Below are 13,387 nucleotides of genomic sequence, written 5' to 3'. Positions count from 1 at the left end.
GGCTAGGGCTTTTCAGCTTGGAGAAGAGATGACTGAGGGGAGACATGATAGAGGTATATAAAATATTGAGTGAAGTGGAACAGGTGGATGTGAAGCATCTATTCAGGCTTTCCAAAAATACTAGGACTAGGGGGCATGCGATGAAACTACAGTGTAGTAAATTTAAAACAAATCGGATAAAAGTTTTCTTCACCCATCGTGTAATTAAACTCTGGAATTCATTGCCGGAGAACGTGGTGAAGGCGGTTAGCTTAACAGAGTTTAAAAAGGGGTTAGACGGTTTCCTAAAGGACACGTTCATAAACCACTATTAAATGGACTTGGGAAAAATCCACAATTCCAGGAATAACATGTATAGAATGTTTGTATGTTTGAGAAGCTCGCCAGGTGCCCTTGGCCTGGATTGGCCGCCGTCATGGACAGGCTGCTGGGCTCGATGGACCTTTGGTCTTTCCCAGTGTGGCATTACTTTTGTACTTGTATATAAAAACATCCACTCCAAACTTTCTTATCAGTGTGCCTAAGGAGCTCGTTTTTAAAGTAGATAGTTGTCTCTAAAAGGCCAAAAACATGTCTATCTGCCAAAAACATCTAAATTGCAATTTTTAAAAAAGACAGAATTTGGAATTTTTCCACCGAGTTTGCCAATTAGCAAAGGACCATGTTATGGATGTGTTTTGGGGTGACTAGGGTGTGCCTAAAATTAGGACATCTTTCAACGATAATTGAACAGGAGGACCCATCTCCAAGTCAAAAAACAAAGGATGTTTGTATTTAACAAAATGGTGCCCCGGTTGATACTGTGCCCCTCCCACCCCCTTAAGAATTGAAACTGAAAAGGGATGCCAGGCTGTGTAACAGTGGAGGTAATTTGAGCATACCTAACAGAGCAGCAAGCAGCTCCCAGAAGTAGCCTAGTGGTCAGTGAACAAGAAGATCATGGTCCAAATCTCATTCTATCTAGAATATTTGTGATGGAAATTAAGAGCCCTCCAAATCAACTAAATAATCTACTGTATATAAATATATAGGAGACACCTTCAGTGTCGAAGGTGATTGTAATGGTGTACATTTAGGGACAGTAGGGGTTTTCTTTTCTGTTCCTGGAAGACTCACAATACAAAACAAAGGTGCTACGATGAGAATTGCACCTGGGTACCATTGTTTAAAGTCAACTATACTGATGACTAGGCTGCCTCTCTGATTTTCAGGAACATCTGTGTGGCCATTTCTCTTAAAATGATGCCAGACAGACATTCTTGTGGCTAGTTTTTTGGCGTTTTGTTCAGAATTAAGGGGTCCCGAGCCCCCCCCCAAGAAGGCTTAAATGACCTTAATCTGACTCCATCTCTGAATAGCCCTAGAACTGGGGCAATCAGGGGGTTGTGAAGTTCTAAGAGGAGTTGCCACTGAAAGAGACGTTAGATCTAAGAGACCCGCATTAGTCCGCCTCTCAGCACTGGCAAGGAACAGATACCAGCCTTATGACAAACTGGATTTAGGTTACAAGTTATATAATGCAGCGAGTGATAGCCTGATACAGCAGAAGCATTTATACTTACAGCCTTTCATCATTAAGTTAAGCCCACAAATCATCATTTCGAATAAGGATTTTATTTGTACATCAGACTTTAATCAGGTACATTCAGCAGACAGATTCTGGATACAACCGGACAGAGCCCTGCCGTCTGACAGAAGCGTTGGGGAAAATTCCAAAGCTATGGCAATTTGTCCCCTCTTTTATACACAAACCTCTCCATAGAAGTCTATGGTGAGATACCTAGCTCTCAATTTCTGAGATGATACTTTCCCACACAATCTTATCAGCATGTTTTGGGAAGCGTTGAGATAACAGTTCCACATCTGTCTGTGTCGCAATACTTTTAAGAACTCTGTATAACCTCTGTAGCCTTCTATACAAAACTAATAGACTCCATTTTGTTCATCTGATTTAAAGTGACAGTTGTACCAGTTTGTGTCAGGACTCATTGTTCAGACCTGTTTTTTACAGATTCTGAAATATTAAATCATGTACTTGTTATTTGGCCTAGTCAGTACTTCTTCAGTTATTTTAGCTGTTAAAGGTATGTAAATTGACCCATCACTATTCCAGTGGATGGATCCCAAGCGGGGACACATATTAACTTACAGAAAAAGCAAGTCCTTGCTCAGCCAGTCATAGATTTTTAAACCTAGCTGGTATTTTTACAGCCTGAGTCCTAAAATCTGGCCTTCCACCCTTCCGGTGGATCCAGTGAGGGTCTCTTGCTGTAGTATAATTATACAGTTTATAAGTTGTACATGTCAGTTTGGAAAATGGCTCTTTTTTTTAGACAAGGTACCTCATGAAAGGCTACAGAGGAAATTGGAGGGTCATGGGATAGGAGGAAATGTCCTATTGTGGATTAAAAACTGGTTGAAGGATAGGAAACAGAGAGTGGGGTTAAATGGGCAGCATTCACAATGGAGAAAGGTAGTTAGTGGGGTTCCTCAGGGGTCTGTGCTAGGACCACTGCTTTTTAACAGTGATCATAACATGATCAGATTTGATATAAGCTCTGGAGTAAGTAAACATATGAAATCCAATACGGTAGCATTTAACTTTCAAAAAGGAGACTATGATAAAATGAGAAGAACGGTGAAAAAAAATAGAGGAGCAACTGCGAAGGTCAAAACTTTACATCAGTCGTGGATGTTGTTCAAAAATACCATCCTGGAAGCCCAGGCCAAATATATTTTGCGTATTAAAAAAGGAGGAACGAAGACCAAACAACAGCTGGCATGGTTAAAAAGTGAGGTGAAGGAAGCTATTAGAGCTAAGAAAATCCTTCAGAACATGGAAGGAGGATCTGACTGAAAATAATAGGAAACTACATAAAGAATGGCAAATCAAATGCAAAGTACTGATAAGGAAGGCAAAGAGAGACTTTGAAAAGAAGATTGCATTGGAGGCAAAAACATATAGTAAAAACAATTTTGGTATATTTAAAAGCAAGAAGGCGGCAAAAGAATCGATTGGAACACTAGATGACAGAGGGGTAAAAGGGGCACTCAAGGAAGACAAGGCCATAGCAGAGAGATTAAATGAATTATTTGCTTTGGTATTCACTGAGGAAGATGTGAGAGAGATACCGGTGCCAGAAATGGTATTCAGTGCTGACGAGTCAGAGAAACTGAATCAAATCTCTGTAAACCTGGAAGATGTAATGGGGCAGTCTGACAGGACCGGATGGTATACATCCTAGATTATTGACAGAATTGAAAAATGAACTTGCAGAACTATTGTTAGTAACATGCAATTTATTTTTAAAATCAAGCATGGTACTGGAAGATTGGAGAGTGGCCAATGTAAAGCCAATTTTTAAAAAAGGTTCCAGAGGTGATCTGGGAAATTACAAACCAATGAGCCTGATGTTGATGTCGGGCAAAATGGAAGACACTATTATAAAGAACAAAATTACAGAGCATACACATAAGCATGGATTAATGAGATAAAGCCAACACGGATTTAGTGAAGAGAAATCTTGCAACACCAGTCTACTACATTTCTTTGAAATGGTGAACGAATATGTGGATAAAGGTGAGCCAGTCAATATTGTGAATCTGGATTTTCAAAAGGAATTTGACAAAGTACCTCATGAAAGACTCCAGAAGAAATTGGAAAGTCATGAGATAGGAGGTGGTGTTTTATTATGGATTAAACACTGGTTAAAAGATAGAAAACATAGTAACATAGTAACATAGTAGATGACGGCAGAAAAAGACCTGCACCGTCCATCCAGCTGCTGAGAGTTAAGACAAGACACCGAATAGTCAAATGGTGTGAAAGTCCCCCCTTTGAAGAAGCGTTGCGAAACAGGCACCTGTTGGGTCATATAGGCACACCTGTGAAATCATGCACCAGTTTGTTAAGTGCTTCACACGTTGATACAGTATAAAAGAAAACACTAGGCTGTAGATTTAGGTGGGTGGAGGACAGAGTCAATGATTATATCTTGACACATACATATAGATTCACCACGGGAGTGATGTGAATAGCAGTAGTGTCTAATGATATGAGACTCCACCTCCTTTAAGCTATCAAAGTATTGTGAGATATCTTCTTTTTTACATTTTGATATTGATTTAGTTATTTGAAGGAGGTTACATTAGCCAAAATTATTTTTGGCAAGTATTTCTGGGATAAGCAGCATAAAATGTATTGTACTGTTTTGGGATCTTGCAAGGTACGTGTAACATGAATTGGCCACTTTTAGAAAGATACTGGGCTTGATGGACCTTCGGTCTGTCCCAGTATGGCAACATATATATTTATGTGCACATTATGAACAGGTACTTTCTCTGTCCCAAGAGGGCTCACAATCTAAGTTTTCATACCTGAGGCAATGGAGAGTTAAGTGGTTTGCCCAAGCTGTGGTGGGCATAAAACCCAGGATACCAGAATCAAAGCTCCCTGCATTAACCATCAGGGCAATCCTCCACTCCAGTCAACATTGGGGTAATTGAAATGTATAGATATAGTAGCACTCATTATTAAAAAGTATTGGAAGATAAATAAAATATATTCTTGTTTAGCAACAAAAAACATTTCTGATATCTTTTATGCTAGGAATCAAAATTGGAACGATATGCTGTGTAAATCAAATATTTGGACTGTATTTCCAAAATCCATTTCTGGTCATAGAAAATGTGTCCATTATTCTATTTGTGCTGGGAAATTAGAAGCTGTACAATGTTGTAACACTAAGGAGTCCTTTCACTATGCTGCCTTAGGCTAGACACGTGGAGGGGCATAATCAAACGGGGTGCCCAAGTTTTCCTGAGGGCGTCCTCGCAGGACATCCTGGCGAAGGGGCAGGGAAACCCGTATTATCGAAATAAGATGGGTGGCCATCTTTCATTTCGATAATACGGTTAGGGACACCGAAATCTCAACATTTAGGTCGACCATAGAGATGGTCGTCCCTAGAGATGGTCATCCCTGGTTTTCAGCGATAATGGAACCCGAGGACTCCCATCTCAGAAACAACCAAATCCAAGCCCTTTGGTCATGGGAGGAGCCAGCATTCATAGTACACTGGTCCCCCTGACATGCCAGAACACCAATCGGGCACCCTAGGGGGCACTGCAGTGGACCTCAGAAAAAGCTCCCAGGTGCATAGCTCCCTTACCTTGTGTGCTGAGCCCCCAAAACCCACTCCCCACACTGTACACCTCTACCATAGCCCTTAGGGATGAAGGGGGGCACCTAGATGTGGGTACAGTGGGTTTCTGGTGGGTATTGGAGGGCTCACATTTACCACCACAAGTTTAACAGGTAAGGGGGGATGGGCCTGGGTCCACCTGCCTGAAGTGCATGCAGTACCCACTAAAGCTGGGTATGATATTTGAGGCTGGCATAGAGGATGGAAAAAATATTTTAACATTTTTTTAGGGTGGGAGGGGGTTAGTGACCTCTGGGGGAGTAGGGGGGTCATCCCCAATTCCCTCCGGTGGCCATCTGGTCATTTAGGGCACATTTTTGTGGCTTGGTCGTAAAAACAAAGGACCAAGTAAAGTTGGCCAAGTGTTCGTCATGGACTCCCTTCTTTTTTCCATTATCGGCCGAGGATGCCCATGTGTTAAGCACGCCCCAGTCCCGCCTTCGCTATGCTTCCAGCACACCCCCTACGGAAAGCAGTTGAGGGCGCCCAAAATCAACTTTCGATTATGCAGATTTGGGCAAACCTGGGAGAGGACAGCCATCTCCCAATTTGTGTCGAAAGATGGGTGCCCTTCTCTTTCGAAAATGAGCCCAAAAGTGCTCCTAACACAGCATTAATGGCTTAACACAGAATATGCTAAAGCATCCTACATTAGTTTAGCTGTCTGTGTGTGCTATGCATGGTATTATTTTTCTTTAAAATCTTTTGGGAGTGGACATGACATGGGTGGGGAATGGGCAGAGAGAAAGTATAGAAGTGGTAACCAGTTAGTGTGTGGACATTAGAGTGTGATAACTGGTTACTGCAAGGTTATCACAAAAGCACTTACCGCCTCCTACATAGGAGTTAGTAAGTGCTCTCGAGGAAATTCTTTTTAGTGGCCACATGCTTATGGTAACATTAGCACATAGCCATTAATGAAATAAATAGAATATAGGCCACTTTATGGCCATGGTAAAAATGGCCTTAGGATGCAGGAAAGACACATTTAAGGGTGCAGTAGGGTCATATTTTACCGCAGCTTAGTAAAAGGACCCCTAAATCTGGTAGGGTGTTCTGCTTTAAACATTGAGCAAACTGTCTTTCCAGCAATTCTATCTACTTAATTTTATACCCATGTTGTTTGGGCTATTTGGGTAATACTTCAAGAGCTTTCAAGACCAGAATTGTACAGCACAGACATTGTATTGCAAAGGGAAAGAAGAATAACTTTTTGTGAGGAATTGCATGGAGAAAAAAAAAAAACATGCTTTTGATGATTTGCAATACACTGTAATTGATGTAGAAGAGAAGGTGCAAGAGATAGGGATTTGCAGCATCTCTTACAACTATATTAGCGGTGATGGATATTCACGTTGTGTATTACAGAGCCTGAAGGTCAAAATACACATATTGGGCCAGATTCTATATTTCACACTGACAAAATTGGCATGGATGGAAAATGCACCAACGTGTATTCTATAAACCACACCTAAAGTTAGACATGGTTTATATGCATAGTACTGTCCACATGTCTAACATTTATATGCAGCCATTTACACCAATGAAAAGCTTTTATAAATGCCCACGCCTAACTTTAGGCATAGAACGGGTATTTTATAACGTTGTGTGTAAATTTTAGGAATGCCAACGACTCACTCATGCTCCTCCCATGGCCATGCCCACTTTTGAGATCCGCACAGTAGAATTTATGTGCACTAATTTATAGAATACACTTTGCGAGTAGGGCACATAAATTCTAATTAGTGACAATTAATGTCGCTAATCGCTTGTTAACAACCAATTATCAATGCTGATTGGTTTGTTAATAAATTGAGTTGTGCACACAAATCAGAATACACCCAGATTTGCATGTGCAACTCTAATTGTACTATATAGAATTTGCAGGATTGAGTGTGATGCGTGTGATACTGACTAATACTATTACACTGCTTATTTCCCACATGTGCCTTGATTAGTTCAATACAGCTAATAGACTACAAAGACCCAGATATACCCTTGCAGATAATCAACAAATGTTCTAATATTCTCAGGAAGATCATTCCACATTTTTGTGGCTTGACAAGAAAAAATGGATATAAAAATCCATTGATGCCTAACTCTTTTCCCAACTGGGAAATATAATAGCATCTGATTCCTTGACTGCAACATACCTTGAGATGATAGAAAGGACACAAACTTTGTCATTGTACAAACTTCAAAAATTATACATGCCTGCTTTGGTAGCCAATGAGCTCTAACATACAAATGTGCTATCCTATCATACTTTCCAGCTGAATACAGCAATCTCAGTGCTGTACTTTGCAAGGTCTATAGCCTCTTCAATAACAGATCTGCACATTCTGCATGCAACGTCTTGCAATAGTCCAGCTGGCTAATAATTAAAGCCTGTACAACCATTTTAAATTGATCAATTTCGAAACAATTCCTTACTCTTCTAAGGTGTATCATGCCTAAAAAAAAAAGTATTTTTTGATAAGGTAACAAACTGCTTTTCAAATGATGAGTGGAATGTAACACTATACATAAAACCTCCCAGAAAAAAAAAAAACATTACTGATGATTCACTTTTGATGTTGTTATTTAGATTTTGCTCACATCTGTTTTTAGTAACGTGGAGGGGCATAATTGAACGGGGCCGGCCATCTCTAATGACAGCCCTGTCAAGCGGTGTACCTGACTGTATTATCAAAACCAGATGGCCAGCCATCTTTCGTTTCGATAATACGGTTGGGGCAGGCCAAATCTCAACATTTGAGCCGCACTTAGAGATCAGCGGTGTTAGAGATGGCCGCCATCGGTTTTTGCTGATAATGGAAACTAATGGCGGCCATCTCAAACCCAGCCAAATCCAAGTCATTTAGTCATGGGAGGAGCCAGCATTTGTAGTGCACTGGTCCCCCTCAAATGCCAGGACACCAACCGGGCACCTAGGGGGCACTGCAGTGGACTTCACAAATTGATCCAAGGTGCATTGCTCCCTTACCTTGGGTGCTAAGCCCCCCAACCACCTCCCCAAAACCCATTACCCACAACTGTACAACACTACCATAGCCCTTAAAGGGTAACGTTGGGCACCTACATGTGGGTACAGTGGGTTTTGGGTGGGTTTAGGAGGGCTTCCATTTACCACCACAAGTGTAGCAGGTAGGGGGGATGGGCCTGGGTCCGCCTGCCTGAAGTGCACTGCAGTACCCACTAAAAACTGCTCCAGAGACCTGCATAGTGCTGTCATGGAGCTGGGTATGACATTTGAGGCTGGCAATAAAATGTGTTTTAATTTTTTTTTGGGTGGGAGGGGGTTGGTGACCACTGGGGGAGTAAGGGGAGGTGATCCACGATTCCCTCCGGTGGTCATCTGGTCAGTTTGGGCACCTTTTCGAGGCTTGGTCATGAACAAAAAGGGACCAAGTAAAGTCGGCGAAATGCTCGTCAGGGCCGGCCTTCTTTTTTTCATTATTGGCCGAGGCTGGCCATCTCTGTGACGGTCTCAGGATTCAAAATGGCCGCATTGAACTGAAACTCATTTTTGGATAATTGTGGGATATAATCATGAATGAATAAATACATACATAAATACATTCTATGCCTTGGGCTCTGTGAAGAAACAGGCCCAATGAAACATGAAACCCAGAATGTTGCCCAGTTCTTAACAAACCTATATCTCTCATCCTTACACCGTCTCAACCATGCAAATATAGAAAAAGTAATTCACACAGGTACAAATAAGAACCACACCCAGAAACAACACAGGGCTGTGCCAGGAAGCACAGCTAACAGAAAGGTAGTTCATTCAGGTTCAGAAGCAAGGCTGCGCCACACAGCCACCTCAGATTCAAACAGAGAAAAGTAATTCAAACAGGTACAAACAAGAACCGCACCCAGAAACAACACAGGGCTGTGCCAAGAAGCATAGGCAACAGAAAAGTAATCAATTCAGGTATAAACAAGAACCACATATACACAGAAACAGTACAGGGCTGATCTATGTAAAGAACCCTCTTACTGGAAATTCAAAGTGCTTTAAAACCTCTCTCCCAACTAGCATTTGGATGTTTTTGCCCTGCCCCCTGATTTTGTGCCATTTTTGGCTGTGATTCAGTGAACGTTTCAGTTGATTTTACATTTGTTCTCTCTCTCTCGTCTTCTTTCTTCTTTCATCTTTTCTTTAATTATTGGAATTCCTTTTCTTTTTCTTACCTAGATTGTAAACTGCTTTGAGCATCCCTTTGCAAGGTATCAAGAACTCTGAAAACAATAACGAATAAGGGTAACTAAACCTTCACCCCCTAGAACACCAACAAACCTCCATTCAGTCCCCTCTCCCTTCCTCCCCTCCTCCCCCAGATCATCAACAGACCCCAAGGATCCATCTGCCTCCCTCCCACCCCATGGAACATGAACATACTCCCTATCACCCTTGTGCTTACCTGCCCAATCCTTGGTGGTCTAGTAGAAAATGGGCAGGAGCAATGCCCACTCACTCTTGTCCTTCACTGCTGCCCCTTAAAAATGGCTGCTATGACCTCTAGTGGCAGCCTTGCAGTCAGGTTTTCAGGATATCCACAATGAATATGCATGAAATAAATGTGCATGTACTACTTACATTGTTTGCAAAACTAGCTCATGCATATTCATTGTGGGTACCCTGAAAACTTGATTGACTGGGTGTATCCTGAGGAGTGTACTGAAAACCATTGCTTTTAGCAATAGGGTATGGTTTTGTTCAGAGAGAGAAAGAGAGAGAGAAGTTATTCATGAAACTTCATTTACTGCTTACTGCCCTTCGAAAAGGTCATCTACTACTAAGATATAAATTAACTGCCTATAATGAAATACAATAGGAATGCTTCTGTTGTATGAGTAACCATATTTTTGGAAGAAGAAGGTGCACATAACCTACAAAAAATTATATTCAACTTGAATATACATTTTAATACATTGATATTGCAAGTCCATTAGGGTTACTTTTATTAAAAATGTTTCACATCATTCTTAGAGTGAGAACTTATGGAAGCAATATTAAGAAGTTCTGACAACATACAAATGTAAATGAAATAGTTCATAATAATGTGTATATCATTTTGGAAACTATTAATATGTTATAAATCAGATAAGGAAGATAAGAAATGGCATACTCTTTTGGAATTCATGTGTCAAAAAAGTATGATCAATACATTTCTTGTTCCCACTATTTGATTATGATAGTGGGATTACTTTATAGAATACATTTGCAGATATGTTTAAGGATCAACTTTATATTGAGGTGGATTTGTGACTGTAACTTTATATGGTGTCGCATTATAGTGGCTGCACTAACCCTGGGGACAAATGAGTTCTTTGTAGATTGTACTGACTTTAATTCGAGCACCATAAGAACAATCCAGCAATGTCGCCACTGGGGGGGGGGGTGCCGCGCGCCTGTCGGCTCTTTGTTTCCATGCTCCCTCTGCCCCGGAACAGAAAGTAACCTGTTCCGGGGCAGAGGGAGCATAAAAACAAAGAGCCGACAGGCGCGTGGCACTCCCCCCAGCGGCGTGCACCCAGGGCGAACCGCCCCCACCGCCCCCCCTTGGTACGCCACTGACTAGTAGTACTGTGAGACTACCACTAAGGTCAGTAATAATATTTTGACCCTTATACCATGTACATTAGTACATATGTAATGCCACACTGGGAAAAGACCAAGGGTCCATCGAGCCCAGCATCTTGTCCACAACAGCGACCAATCCAGGCAAAGGACACCTGGCAAGCTTCCCAAACATACAAACATTCTATACATATTATTCCTGGAATTGTGGATTTTTCCCAAGTCCATTTAGTAGCGGTTTATGGACTTGTCCTTTAGGAAACTGTCTAACCCCTTTTTAAACTCTGTCAAGCTAACCGCCTTCACCACGTTCTCCGGCAACGAATTCCAGAGTTTAATTATGCCTTGGGTGAAGAAACATTTTCTCTGATTTGTTTTAAATTTACTACATTGTAGATTCATCGCATGCCCCCTATTCCTAGTATTATTGAAAAGCGTGAACAGATGTTTCACATCCACCTGTTCCACTCCACTCATTATTTTATATACCTCTATCATGTCTCCCCTCAGCCGTCTCTTCTCCAAGCTAAAAAGCCCTAGCCTCCTTAGCCTTTCTTCATAGGGAAGTCGTCCCATCCCCGCTATCATTTTAGTAGCCCTTCGCTGCACCTTTTCCAATTCTGCTATATCTTTCTTGAGATGCGGTGACCAGAATTGAACACAATACTCAAGGTGCGGTCATACCATGGAGCGATATAATGGCATTATAACATCCTCACACCTGTTTTCCTTACCTTTCCTAATAATACCCAACATTCTATTTGCTTTCCTAGCCACAGCAGCACACTGAGCAGAAGGTTTCAGTTATTATCGACGACGACACCCAGATCCCTTTCTTGGTCCATAACTCCTAACGTGGAACCTTGCATGACGTAGCTATAATTCGGGTTCTTTTTTCCCAAAAGCATCACCTTGCACTTGCTCACATTAAACGTCATCTGCCATTTAGCTGCCCAGTCTCCCAGTCTCGTAAGGTCCTTCTGTAATTTTTCACAATCCTGTTGCGAGTTAACGACTTTGAATAACTTTGTGTCATCAGCAAATTTTATTACCCCGCTAGTTACTTCCATCTCTAAATCATTTATAAATATATTAAAAAGCAGCGGTCCTAGCACAGACCCCTGAGGAACCCCCACTAACTACCCATTGTGAATACTGCCCATTTAACCCCACTCTCTGTTTCCTATCCTTCAACCAGTTTTTAATCCACAATAGGACATCTCCTCCTATCCCATGACCCTCCAATTTCCTCTGTAGCCTTTCATGAGGTACTTTGTCAAACGTCTTTTGAAAATCCAGATACACAATATCAACCGGCTCCCCTTTCTCCAAAGAATTGAAGTAGAACTAGAGAGAGGGGAATCACTTCTGTTCCTTGCCTCTAGTCCACCAGAGTTTACCTTCTAGTAAGCCCTGCAGGTAGTGGGGGGGGGGGGGGAGCTAGGGGGTGCAGGGGTTCCTTTGGGACATGTGGGTGAGGCTTGGTTTCAAGGAGGGGCTTGTCAGCAGTCATATCTGGGGGATCGGGGGGGGAGAGCTGAAAAGGAGATTTAGGAGATTTGCATTAGGAGTCTGATAAGGGAATCAGGGAAGATTGGAATAGAAACAGAGGAGATGATGGGGGATCAGAATGGGGCATCAGATGGAGGCATGTATTCAGGGGATACTGGAGCAGTTGATTTGGGGAGGGTGATCTTGGGGAGGAGGGGGACTATGAACCTGTGAAGATGCCTTAGGTAGTTATTTTGACAGCACCAGACCACATTGCATATATGGGCTAATAGCGAGGAGGGTCTGCAGTATTAACCTAGGCATGTAACACAGTATCCATGCTCTGTCTGATCCCCAACCCCCTATCTGCTTCCCTTCTCTGCACCATTTATTGTGATTTTACAAAATATATTATTTTGAAATAGCATATCTTATATGATAGGAGAACTTCTGAAGGACAAATGTATATACACAGTGCTACTTGAACAGAAAGGGGTTTAAATAAATTGGGGGACATTATTTTTGAATAGGAAACATCATTGTGCAGTGCTGTTTGTTTCACTTATATTGGAAAGCATGCTATAGCAAATCTTCCCATCAGGGATGAGAACTAAAAATCTATATAGATGTATATGTATATATCCATTCCTTGAGTTACAGAAGTAATTTCACTTCAATTTCTGACACTTTATACTACTGGAAATGTATTCTAATGCACGGTCATGCTACAAAATGACTATCATTAGTGCTGTCACAGGCCCTGGCTGTAAAAAGTCCATGACTAATGCTAAGCTATCAGCACCATCGGTGCAAAGCATATTCTCATAATTTCTCAAACTGACCATAGAAGCAATTTCTACTGATCCTTTAGTCATAAAACTTTACAATTATCTGGAGTTCATTAATAATGTATAGCTGCTCTCATTTGCAATCAGAGTTTAATCAGACCTAGGCCTCACAGGTAGGGCAACAAGCAAGTCACAGAATTAGCAGTTGAAATACTAAGATTTATTCTCACTGCTCAAATGATATAAGTTAGTCAAGCATAGTTAATGATCAAATGGGCCTTTCTTAGCTTAATTTTCAAGTTATATCTAGAACC

Source organism: Microcaecilia unicolor, chromosome 3 (assembly GCF_901765095.1).
Source record: "Microcaecilia unicolor chromosome 3, aMicUni1.1, whole genome shotgun sequence".
Taxonomy (NCBI): domain Eukaryota; kingdom Metazoa; phylum Chordata; class Amphibia; order Gymnophiona; family Siphonopidae; genus Microcaecilia; species Microcaecilia unicolor.
Note: the sequence above shows the minus strand (reverse complement) of the source record.